This window comes from Falco naumanni, chromosome 17, assembly GCF_017639655.2.
Source record: "Falco naumanni isolate bFalNau1 chromosome 17, bFalNau1.pat, whole genome shotgun sequence".
In the NCBI taxonomy this organism is placed as follows: domain Eukaryota; kingdom Metazoa; phylum Chordata; class Aves; order Falconiformes; family Falconidae; genus Falco; species Falco naumanni.
This window is the reverse complement of record NC_054070.1, coordinates 567,209-579,521: the sequence shown is the minus strand read 5'-3', so window position 1 is coordinate 579,521 and position 12,313 is coordinate 567,209.

The following is a 12,313-nucleotide window of genomic DNA, read 5'->3' as shown; positions in this document are numbered from 1 at the left end:
CCCAACCCATGCTTTCCCTGTAAGGAAACCCACAGCAAGGGATGCTCCTTCCCCATCTCAACCCCAAGGCTCTCAAAACGGAACGAGTGTGCCACTATCCAGCGCGCCTGCAGCCACATGAAGAATGCAAATCCATTCTGCAGGCATGGCTGGATGTGTTTCAAACCCCATGAGACCTCACCCCAGACAGTGCTTTCCTTTCAGGCCTGCAGCAACTGATTCTGTTGCTTTAACGTGATTTGACATGATTGTTTTTTTTCCCAGGTACACTGTCTGTCTTTTCCTCTCTCTTTCTGGTTTTTGATCACTGCAAAGCTGTCAGCCCCATCCCGCTCTGCGGCAGGGGCTGGCCCAGCTCTTTGGAGAGGGCAGAACTCTGCAATATGTGGGTGTCTTTCACAAGAGGGAGAGCTACGAGATGCTCATTTCTTCCCTTTCATTACAAGAGGGGGGTCAGCCTCTGCACCCATCTTTCTCATAGGGCCAGCTCTTCATGGGGACTAGGTATTTCCACAGCACTTTGCACAGGGGTGCTGCAAATCACAGCTAAGTCCCCAAAAAACTCCAGACCCTAGAGATTTTGATGCAAAATAGGGTGCTGAACAGCTGGAGAGACCCTGTGATACTCTGCTGTTGCAGCTGCAGAGGTGCAGGGTTACACACAGCACCCCAAGATTTATGACCTGTACGGCTTGAGATTTACTTTGAAGACAAACAACTCTCCCGGCTCCCATCCCCTTTGCCACGTCCCTTCTCAGCAGCAACAGCCTAGTGAGCTCAGACTCAGCGTGCCAGATGGAGGACCTTCAGGCGAGCAAGCATGGTTGGATTTAATGTGCTGAACAATCCCATAGAAATCCTGAGCCCAGATCCTACATCTGCTCTGGTAGCCCCACGGCACCTGCAGCCAGCCTCCGTGGGGTTCCCTGCGTGTAGGGAATCCCAGCACAACACCAATACCAAGGGTGGTGGGAGCAAACAGGGCTCGGCTGGGGAAATCAAGCTATTCCTGTAAAAAAAACACCTCGGGAACATATTATGGTAGCCTTGGGGCAGATTTAAATGACACTTGGGGCCACCAGTCAGCATCAAGGCCATAAAACAGGGCTGTGTTGCTGTTCTCTGGCAGAGGCTGCATATCAGTGCTGTGACACAGGTGACGGCCTGGGCTCAGATAAGGCTGAAACAGCCCTGTGCTCTGCACCCCGCTTTATGGTAGCATGCCACCGACCCTCCAAACTACACCTGCAGTGCCAGCGGCCAGCCAGCACCTGAGCCACCACCACCGCCTGCGTTTTCCTGCTCTATGTATACGTTTTCTAGTCCACTGCAGCAGGGTAGAAAAGTCCCAGGAACTCCAGGTCTGGCATCCTTCCAGCATGCCGGGAGACCCGTCATGAAGGGAGGGCGATGGAGTTGCTGTGGATGCCGAGTGTGGCAGGATCCTTGATGCAAGCTACAGCGTGCTATCTTTAGAAGTAACACATGCTATGCTCAATTCCTTCTGCTCTATTTCCTACATGAAACCCTTCACGGTGCACGCTCACAGGGGCGCGGAGGGAGGAGGGGGTTCTCCATATCTCACAGCTAGTGCTAACAAGACTAGTCAATGAGCACCAAGCAGGCTGCCATTTAAGCTATGACACCATAACGCATCTCCTCCTGCTGAGGACTTTGTTGTCACTTTAGCAAAAGCAACAGGACCATGTCACTCCAGTGGGGCATGGAACAGAGTCACCTTCTGCACAGCCACCCTCACCACCCATGGCTGGCTCCAGGGGCAGGAAGGCTGGTGCAAGCCCTGGTGCAAAGAGTATATAGGATCCATCTTCAAATTTGAAGTCCAGCATCCAGACTCATCCAAGTCTAGGAGACAGCGACTTCCATTCTTCTATATACTCACAAATGTCAACCTTTTAGTAGCACCTATGCAAACATCCCCTATAGAAGTCTATAAGGCTAGTAGGTCTCTGCGTGAAAGAACTACCCAGGAAATCATATCATCTGCTTGGGGTGGGTGCTGTTTAAGTGAGGTCCTTCCAGGTTTCTCCATCCTTGGCAGGGATGAATTTCAACACCCTTGGGCTGGGGTCCGACCTCTGCTTCCTGGCAGAGTGTTTTCACTGTTAGATTCAGCTATAAATGGGACAAAAGGGTATTGCCTGCCTTGCAGAGTCTGCAGGAAAAGTGCTGATGGTTTTTGTGGGATTTGGGTGTGATCTCAGCCTTTTACCTCATGGTCCTCCTGAGACTTAGTCATACAGTGCCCTGGTTTGCAAACCCCAAAGAGGTCAATGCAATGGAGAAGCTCTGAGCTCAGACCAGCCAAGACAGCTTCACCATTTCCTCTAGATTTCAGGTGCTTCCACGTTTTATGGGAATCTGTCCCCAAAACCCATGTCAGGAGAAAACGGCAAGCATTTGCACCAGCTGGGAAGGGGAACAGGAGAAAAATTGCCCTCTGGGGGACAAATTAACCCCTAGTACAGCCCTGAAAAAGAAACAGGAGTGAAGAGACACCCAGACTGCCCCTTCCTGCAGACTCCTGTCTCTGAAAGTCTTCTCAGTCTGCCTCCACCTCTGGGGGTTACAATCCAGCCAAACCATGTGAAGACGCAAGAAAAATGCTTGGCAAGGAGTCAGAGGCTGCTCTTCTGGACTGCCAAACCTCATCAGAGCTGCCTGTGGGCAAAGCAGAGCTCTGCCACCTCCATGCAGCATTGCACACAGCCACCCACCAGCTCCACCACAGCTCCAGGTCAGCAGGAAAATAAGCTGCCGGCCAAGGTGATATACACAGCTGGCTGCCGATGGACTCAAGGCAGGATTTTTAACATCAAGACCATTCTCTCTATTAAAAAAACTAAATAGAGAGATGGGTCATTTATTGTCTTCAGTGAATTTAACCACAATCAATACTGCACTGGTGTGTGATTTATCAGAGGGGTGACAAGGCTGTCACCCGTAATAACCTCGCCTGTTGTGTGCTGACAGTCACCCAAGGCGGGAGCGAGTGTGCAGCCCCTGCTCAGGCAGGGCTGGTGGACGCAAGGCTGACTGGCGAGACAGCTCGGGTGACTTCTGGGCCATTGCATCAGCAGAGGGGATGCAATCAGGAGCTTATTGCAGTGAGAGCTGCTCAGCAGAGTTTAAATTCCTCTTCTGCAAGATGTTGCTCAGTGCGAGGTGCCAGCCTCTGTCTACTTCACAGGAGTTAAGCAAGGGGGAAAAGGGAATCCTGCACATGGATCCAAACTGCCCCAGTCTGGGGAGGCAGCAGCACCCATCCTCAGTCCTGGCAAAGAGGGAATTTATCTCCTCTACTCCCCAAAGTTCTGCACATAGGGGTGCTTAGTGGTTGTCCTGCTCAGAGGGCATCTGGAGCACAACTCCAATACACCCCATCTCCCACTGAACCCTGGGGGGATGAGGAAAAGCACAAGGCTCCTTGCAGATATTTATTTTGCCTTCCTAAGAGGAACAAAAACAAAAAAACCCCAGCAGTCTCCCACAGCAAGCAGCCCAGCAGACCCGCTGGCCAGGCAAGCAATTAACACATTGTCAAGGAAGCAGGAGCACAGCCCTAATGACTTCAACTATAAAGCAGCCTCTGGCTTCTTCCCTTTTGTTATGGAGCCAAAGGAAAACAGAGGAAGGAGTTGCTTGCCCTGTTGGCCAAAGGTCCAATTCAACTTGATTGCATCAACACAAAGCAGCCCTACACACCGCAGCACCAAGCTGAAATGGATGTAAGGTGGCCGTGGCCAGGCAGCCAGGGGCTAGGGGCAAGATGAGGAGCTCTCCTCTGCCTCTGATTTGCCAGGGGACATCGGAAAAGGCCACTTTGTCATCCCAAACTGTTCAGCTATGCCTCCAGCCGAGTGGGGTTGCCCTGACATTTCTTGCAGCTTCCTCCACCCACCACCAGAACTCCAAAGGGATAAAAACAAGGTCTAGAGGTAGAAGGAGAGGAACAATTTCTTGAGACATTTCTACTGAAAATTACTTCGGGAGTTCTGGCTTCAAATTGTTTCTGGCATTGAGGAAAGCAGACAGCAGACCTGTTCTCCTAGGAGACACCCAGCATTGGCTGAACCTCTTGTAGAAAGCATCTCAACCCACTTTGTTGCTGACCTTAATGCCACGGTCCTGCTCCAACTGATACGGAAACTTAGGCTGGGAATGGGATTTCAAACTGTGATTTTCAATCTCTGCAGGAATAAAGAGATTTTGCACAGCCTTGCAGTGCCTGGGCACCACTCGCAGGCAATGTCAGGAGCAGGATGGGGGGAATGTTCACATCAGACTGTGTGCTCTGACCCTCCGCACATTGGCAGTAAGAAAAATCAAAAAATTACAGAGCCCAAAGAGAAATGTTAAGCCCCTGAGACAGGGGAGGTCACAACCCAGGGCTGGCTTTTTAGATGCTACAGCAACGCGTTTGGCTCCTTCTTCCCAGGAACACACTTGAACTTGGCTGAAACGAGGAAAAATTAAACAGGGGGGAGGGGGGTGCTTCGTTAAATATTCATATGAAAAAGCATTACTCTCCTTCATAAATAACAAAAATGTGTTCCTCCTCAATTAATATGCATCACTACTAATTTCTCTAATGAAGCCAAGCTCTATCCCAGGAACTGAACACTAATGCTTTCTGTCAGCAACATGCAGCAGCACTCTGAGATTATAATTTGGTCTTTTTTTTTTTCTGATTTTCCTCCCAAGGTGGTAGTTCTCAGCTTGTGTCTGTCCTGAACAGCACAAGCTAAGGACCCAGAGCCACAATACCTAAGAAAGAGCATCATGCTAGAAATACAGGAGCAATCACACTGTGCCAGGCATGCTACCCACCCCTGGTGGGTGGGGTTTTTTTACTTTAACTAGAAGTATAAGCAATCCCTCTTGCTGGCCTATATTTGGACTAAGATATTTAAAGGCATGAAAATAGGAACACAGGAAAATCCCCCTGGGGGAGGCTGATATCAGAAAAGATTAAGGGGAGGGGCAATATGTACCTCGTTATTTCCCATTTTGCCAGCCCACGGGTGGATGATTAGAGGATGATGATGCTGAAGTCCATACCCAGACACAGTGTAAAGCACCGCAAGGCAGAGCTAAGCTCCACCTTACACCACTCAAGACCCTTGCAGAGGGATCTTGGGCTACGTCTGGGGCAGCTGTGGGCCTGTACCTGAATGCAGATGGATTATGGTTCAGCGGAGACTGCTTCATGCCTCACTACAGGTCCTTCAGGAAGATCCTTGACCAGTGTCTTTGCTTGAATCCTTGCTCTGCATCTTCCACATCAGGTAGTCTCCCCCAGAGTCCTTTCTGATTGCCTGGATCTGTGTTTTCACAAAAGGCCGGTACGCTGCACTCGCTACCTCCAGCAGCATTCTGCCCCCACCACGTAACACAGCCACCACCACCGTCTCTCACCTCCCCAACTGCCATATGTCACTGCCTGACTTCAATCACTGTCACTTGCAGCTTGTGCTAACAGGGCTGGCTGTGAACCATGGCAGCGGGATGCAGACATGTGTGAGCACCAAGCTGTCCCTCCTGCAGGGACAGTCACCTCCAGGCAGTCAGAAAGGTAGCTCCTTCCAGAGCACCATCAAGATTCACCAGAGCTGGGCTGTCAAAGTCTTTATGCCCTGGAGATCACAGCTGATCCACATAGGTTCATTGATGTCTCCTTAAACCACCCTGAAACCTCCATGAGTGCAACTTGCAGGGAAAAAGGCAGCATCTGTCCTGCTGGTCACAAATTCCCTTTGCTTTGGCTGCAGTGAGTTGACTTTGACAGACATCAAGCTGGTAGGCCATGCCCAACAGCACATCACCATGGATCACTGCTCTCCACATCCATAGCTGCTCTGTCCACCCTCTCCAGCAGCCCCCAAAACAGCTGAGATGTGATTTTAATGACACCTTGCTGGCCACCCTCTGTGTTTCATGGCAGGCATGAGGCAGAGATCCAAATGCCAGCACTAGCTGTTCTTCCAGAGGGGAAATCTGGGGTCTTTGTAGTCAAAGAGCAGATGACAGACCTTGTGCAGCCTGAAACCCATGAGCAACTTCCAAAACTGCTGCGCTGGTAATATCCTCCTGCTCTCTCAACTCCAGACCCAGGGAAGAAAGCTGCAAAGATGGAGCAGACAGGAGTGCAGGAGCCAGACCCGCTCACAGCACCTTTGGAGATGAGTTTTTTTGAGTGAGATTCATCATTTAACCCCTCAAAATCAGGCTTACACAGCCAAGAGTGAGGCATACATCTAATTCCTACTGACAGTTCATACTGCACAGTGCTTACACCACCACAGTGCCAGAGGTTGTACAAATAAAAAATAGTCCCTGGTTTAAAACCTCCTTACACAGGTCCCATTTAGGAGGACCTGGAATTGATGGATCCCAATATTTCTTTCACCAGGCTGGCCAAAACCTTGTATCTGCTTGAGGAAACATGCGATATTACACAGTAGGAGAGCCAAGAGCAATACTTCTAATCCTGCATTAACAAACATGACTCACCCATTTATTTTCACTGGTATGTTCATGGTTATTTTAAGCTTTGTCTAAAGAATGCCAGCTACTGTATAATGACTGGAATGAAAGATGGCAGTGTTTTTATTTTGCTTTACAACTAAAGATTTATTTTTAGTTCCTTAAAAAAAAAGACAACTGAAAAGTGAAACTGGCCTGTAAATTATTTTAAACACTTTGGCACTGATTCCCTAAAGTAGATCTATGTGACCAAGTCCCACCTCCACGCCAGAGTCACCACTAAGGAAAACTGGTGGCCCAGGTGCCACCAGCCCTGGATCTGGCTCTGGGTTCCCCTGGGAGTCAGCCTGACTGCCAGGACATCCCAGGCAAATCCTCCCTCACAGATGAGGGTTTAAGAGATAAGACTTAGCTTTGCAGGATGTTTAATTCAAGCCCAGGCCCAAACAGCCCTACTGCATTTCCCCAACCTCTTCCCAGCACTTCAGCAGTGTAGAATTAATTCTTGGCATGCTGGATCCATCCTTGCAGCGCTCCCCATTGTGCTAGCTCGCAACCCTGCACATTCCCCACCCAAGGGCTGCCCTGCACTGCCATGCAGGGTTACACTGTAAGCTCATTTCAGGCAGCCGTCTGCTTTGCACCGTTTACCATCTGCTCCCACGGTGAGTGGGTGGGTGTTGTCTAGGGGTTACAGGCGGTGGGGAGGATGCGAGCCAGGACTCCGAGGCTCTGTTCCTATCCACAAATCAACAGAGGGGAGCATAAATATCCAGCACCCAAGGTTGCCCTCTCTGCTTCAGAAGTAGGGAGAGAAGGAAAATAACACGCAACACCCATCCTAGCCCTGGAGAAACTTGTTGCTGAGTAGTCAGAGCCCAGGGTTCAAGGAGCTTGTTAGGAAAAGAACAGGAGTGAAAAATCAGCACTCCAAGCTTCCTTCTTGTCGAGATTCAAAGATGCTCATTTGACCCCTGGCACTGGGAGAAGGGCTGCCTGGGGTTCAGCTGAAGCCTGTAGGAAAGGACAAGCTGGGACTGCTGGCTGCTTCTCCCTCTGGTGCCAGACACATGGCATGTTTCAAAATACCCTGGATACCCTGATAGGAGCTGGAAAAGCAGAGGTTAGACTGTTCGTATGGGCAATCACTTTAGTTTTGCACATGCAAATTCCTCTTACGGCTTCCTTGATGCTGGCAAACACAGAGCTCCCAAGGGCCAAGGCTGGTTGCTCCGAGCTGGCCACAACAGGGTTATCCCTAGGCCAAGATCTAAGGAAACCAAAAAGCAGCCTCCCCAAGAGCTGGCGTGCAGCTTGAGGTTATGGGTGTCCCTGGACACTCCACCATGCACCTCTGGTGATGGTTGGCAGATAGCATACACCAGGGAGAACATACTTCTTCTCCCTCTATCACAGCAATTTCCAGGCCAGTGCACTGGTGTAAACTACAATTCCTGTTTAGAAACTGCTGGAAAAAGGAAAAGCAGCATGTCTGGGACAAGAGAAGCTGAGCAGGGAAACAACTAGCCACACAACCATGTCAACCATTCCTTGTCCAGCCTCCCACAACCCTGAGTAAACACACACACACCCCCATCGCTACATTTCTCCTTCCCACTTTGCCCATATTTATATCTGGAATAAATCCCCTTTGCCCTCCCCAGCAGACAGAAGGATGAGGATAGTTGTGACTGCTCATATGAAATGCACAACTGTTCACACAGGGTGCTCACGGCAGGGATGCTTCTCTCGTTTTTGCTTTCTGCTACATGTTTATGCCAGCTTTCCTGGCAAATCCACAATACGCTTCTGCCTCCGAGCAGACCAGAGCATCCCTAAGAATTTTCCATCAGAAAGTCACTGTCAGGCTCCCAGAGCCACATACTTTATCGCAGCTGTTTTCTGCCCTCTTGTGAAGCTCTGCAGAAATCCACAACTAGAGCTCTGCAAACCCACGCTCCCTCGATTCCCAGGCAGACACCAAGAGCTGGTGACTGTCCCCAACTTGCATCACTAAAGACTGCCTGAGCACAAATGAAGGGCTTTAAAAACCATCACCTCTCCAAAAAAAACCCAACAAACACATCAGTACCAGTTCTGCAACAACCCCCACTGGGCTCAAACCTTTTTCATCCTGCAATTGATCACTTTTTAAAGCCCTGAGCCAATTCTCCCTTGCACTGCTGGCCTTGGCTGAGACAAAGCTCTCACTCTCTCCACCCAGCCTACTCCAGGGCTTCCCCAGCATCCCATGGGAGTAAAGGCTGTTCAGTCTATCGATTAGCCTGAGCATGTCTGTATGCTCTTCCTACCAACAGCTCCCCAGGTGCACCAGCCAGCATGTTACAGGGCTCATTCCTCCCTCCCTCCCCTTTTCATGACCTTGTTTTGGGTATTGCCTCCATGGAACACCAGGAATTGGTGGTTTATCCCAGGGGATATGGCCAGGAAAGGGCAGGGATGCAGTAAGCAGCCTGGGGCTCAGCATGTTCCTCCCTGCCGAAGACGAAGTTATTTGTCCAGAAGAAGCAGGAACCTTTGGCTCTAACCGACTCTTGGTGCCAGCGTGAACCGTACCAGCACGGCCCAAATTTCCACTTCAATCCCATCTCCTGTTGGCCGCATGTAGGGACAGACGGGATGTGACTCATCCAGAAACAGAGACAGACCAGGGACAGACGGGGAGGTCTGCTGCCTTGCTGTGCACACTGCCCTCCAAGCACATCCCCCTCCACCTGAAACCCCACCGCTCCGCCATCTGATCAACAAGTCATTTTCTTGTTCAGAGAAAATGGTACATCTTGCACCGACCCAGCCCAGGCAGATGGGTCCCTCTATAAATCCATCACTGCAACTCCCCCTGTGCCTACAACCTGTAGTGCCTCTCCTTTAAAACAGTAAAATTGAGGCACAAAACAGGCTGTGAGTCGAAAACAGCTAGCCCTTTTAGAGACCAGAATATTCACGCACACATCCTGCCTACAAAAGCCACCCCAGGTCAAACTCTGCACAGCAATCGGTCTTCTCCTCCTTCTCAAAAGTGTCAGTGACAGATGCCAACGGCTCCCTGGGGTCCCTTTCATCTTCCCAAGGCATTTAATGCTCTCACATAGATTGTCACTAGCCCCATCAATTACTTGACTTTGGCGTGATGACGCAATACAAAATACATGCTCCACAGCCCACTGCCTTTTAAATGCTATGGACATAAGGAGAACAAACTCCTCCAGTCACTTGTCACGGCCATTGCAGGACTGTTCCTTAAAATGTAGGGCTTTTTTCTAGATTGCATGATTGCATCCAACAGCACACCACCACCACACCGAGCCTTTTTCCATCCAAGAGCTGCTTTTCATTACTTGGCTCTGAACCACACAGGTGCTGCCAGGGAGCTGCTTGTATTGACGCCGGATCCATCCCAAAAGCTGACAATCAGTGCGATCCAGTGCGTCCAGAGCCACAGACCAGATGGCACGGCCACCTCGCTCCGCTCCCAGACAAACCCTCAGCGACTCACAGCCCAACCTGCTCTGACAAGTCAGACAGGAGGAAGGTCAAGCCATCTGTTTGCCGGTAGCTCAGCGCCACATTTCAGTGCAAAGCATTTAAAGACTGCAAAGATGATCTTAGACTTCTCCATTATACAGTTGCTTTAGTCTTGCTTCTACCTAGTCTCCATGAGCTTGCAGTCACTTTGGGTGCTAAAGCTGAACAGTCAGAACAAAAATAGAAAAGCACCCAACACCCACAAGGAGCAGCAGGACAGTTGTCCTTCTCAACCGATGCTCCCTCAGTGAAGCATTGTGCCACAAGACAGAGCCAGGCCCGACTGTATGCCCAGAACATACAGGAGAAAAAAACCAAAAAACCAAACTTAGTTGTTCTTTACTATTTAAGTCTCTGAAGCCCTTATTGCTAAAATATTTTGAATTCTCCTTACAGTTTCCATCCCTTCCCAGCACAAAGCAGCTGGTGCCTTGTCATTGCAAGCAGCTGGATTTCATGAGGCTGTAACTACTGCCAAGTGTCTGAAGGAGCCCTCAGACACATGGGCCCATCTACTCAGGCTTATTAATTCCTCCTGCAAAGAAGGAGACTTTTTTGGAAACCTAGCTCTCCTACACACCTCAATCTTGGGTCCCCTGGTTTGAACTCCTACCTCACACCACTTTGAAAAGGAGAGCTGGACCACATAACCTTTTAATCTCTCTCAAACCAAGTTTTCAAGCTGTTATTTCTAGCTTTAAATAGGAAAAACCCTAAAAAGCTGTTTCAGATCAGTTCATCCATTTTCTCATATGCCTTCCAGGGCAGCAGCTGTCTACAGGCAGCAGCTGCAGGCAGAGGGGGCTCAGGGGGCTCCCTACACCCCCCCAGGCCCCTCCAAGGTCTGCTAAGGAGCCCTAGCCTGCAGCTTGCCCTGCCAGCACCTGCTGTAAGGTACCTTACACTTAAAATTTCACCACAGCTACAATATATACAGACACAGAGCAGCCTAGAAGTGAAACATAAGATTTAAAAAAAAAAAAAAAACACAACAGAAAAGGACAAGAACAGGCTCACCAATACAGGCACCCACCACAGCCCCTCACCTCAGTGAGGCACAGCTCCCCCCTTCCCGCCCAGCCTTTTATACTCCCGCGGGGGGGCGGGGCCTCCGCCCTCACTCGTGCCCTTCTTCAACATGGCGGACCCGGCACGTGCCGGCCGTGCGTATGCGCTCGCCGGCAGGCTTTAAAAACGCGACGGGCAGGCCTGCTTCAGTCCGGATGGCTCTTTTTGCTGTTATATTTCATTATTTCTGTAGGCTGAAGTCGAGCTGTGAGGGGGAAAAGGATGGAGGTGAGGTGGGGGGGGTGCAGGTGGCCCAGCCCCACTGCTGCCTGCCCCAGACTGCGTTGGGGGTGCTGAGGTGGGGCCCCCTGGGCTCCCCTCCCCCACCCAGGGGTCCTCTCGGCCCTTCTGGGGGCTCAGCTCACCCCCCTGGTTCTGGGCTGGTGGCTCTGGGGTGCCTGCTGGTGCTGGGCCCTTCCTAGGCTGTATCTGAGGCAGGTGCTAAAGCAAAGGGCTGGGCCTGTGGTGGGGGAGGGCTGCGTCCCACATGGAGTTCGGGTGTCCTGATTTTTTTGGCTGCTGTTGTTGCAAGGAAATGCTAAATGCCCCTGTGAAGATTAGGAGGGTGTTCTGCAAGTTGTGGTTTTTCTCTTCAGCGTCTGATAGCCCTTTTCTGTTAAACTGTCTGTGTGAGGTATCCCGATTCTTCCTCAGGGCCTGCAGGTTTCCGCATGGTCATACTGATCTTAAAGCCTTAAAACTTTTAAGAGGCCAAACTTACCTTTTCCCTGGGCTTTTCTTTTTGCAGAATGGGTTATGTGGCTGCTGATTTGCTGACCTCGGTGGCAATTGCAATCCCAAAAGCAGCCAAGAGCACTGAAGAGCTGAGCGGTGTGGCCATAAGCGCTGATGATGAATAATCAGAAAGGTCCAGTGTGGCTCTGGCTGCCTTTTGTTGTAGAAGCAGCTCTGCCCAGGTCTCCCCTACCTAAAAAGAGGGGACGATGGAACTTTGCTCCGCTGTCATGTAGTATCTACTGCTAAGGTATCTTACTAGTGTAACAGGGTGCTCTTAAGGGTCTGGTAAGGCTAAAGAATCTCTACTAGCATGAAGAAGTAGTGCGTTTCTTCAGACTAGAGGTGGGGATCTGCTTCAGACATTTCCTTGTCCTCAAAGCCCCATGTGTGCAGCTATTAGCAGGAAAACATCTACAGGAGAGGGGCTCGGTCTTGCTGCAGCGGGTCTGTTTGT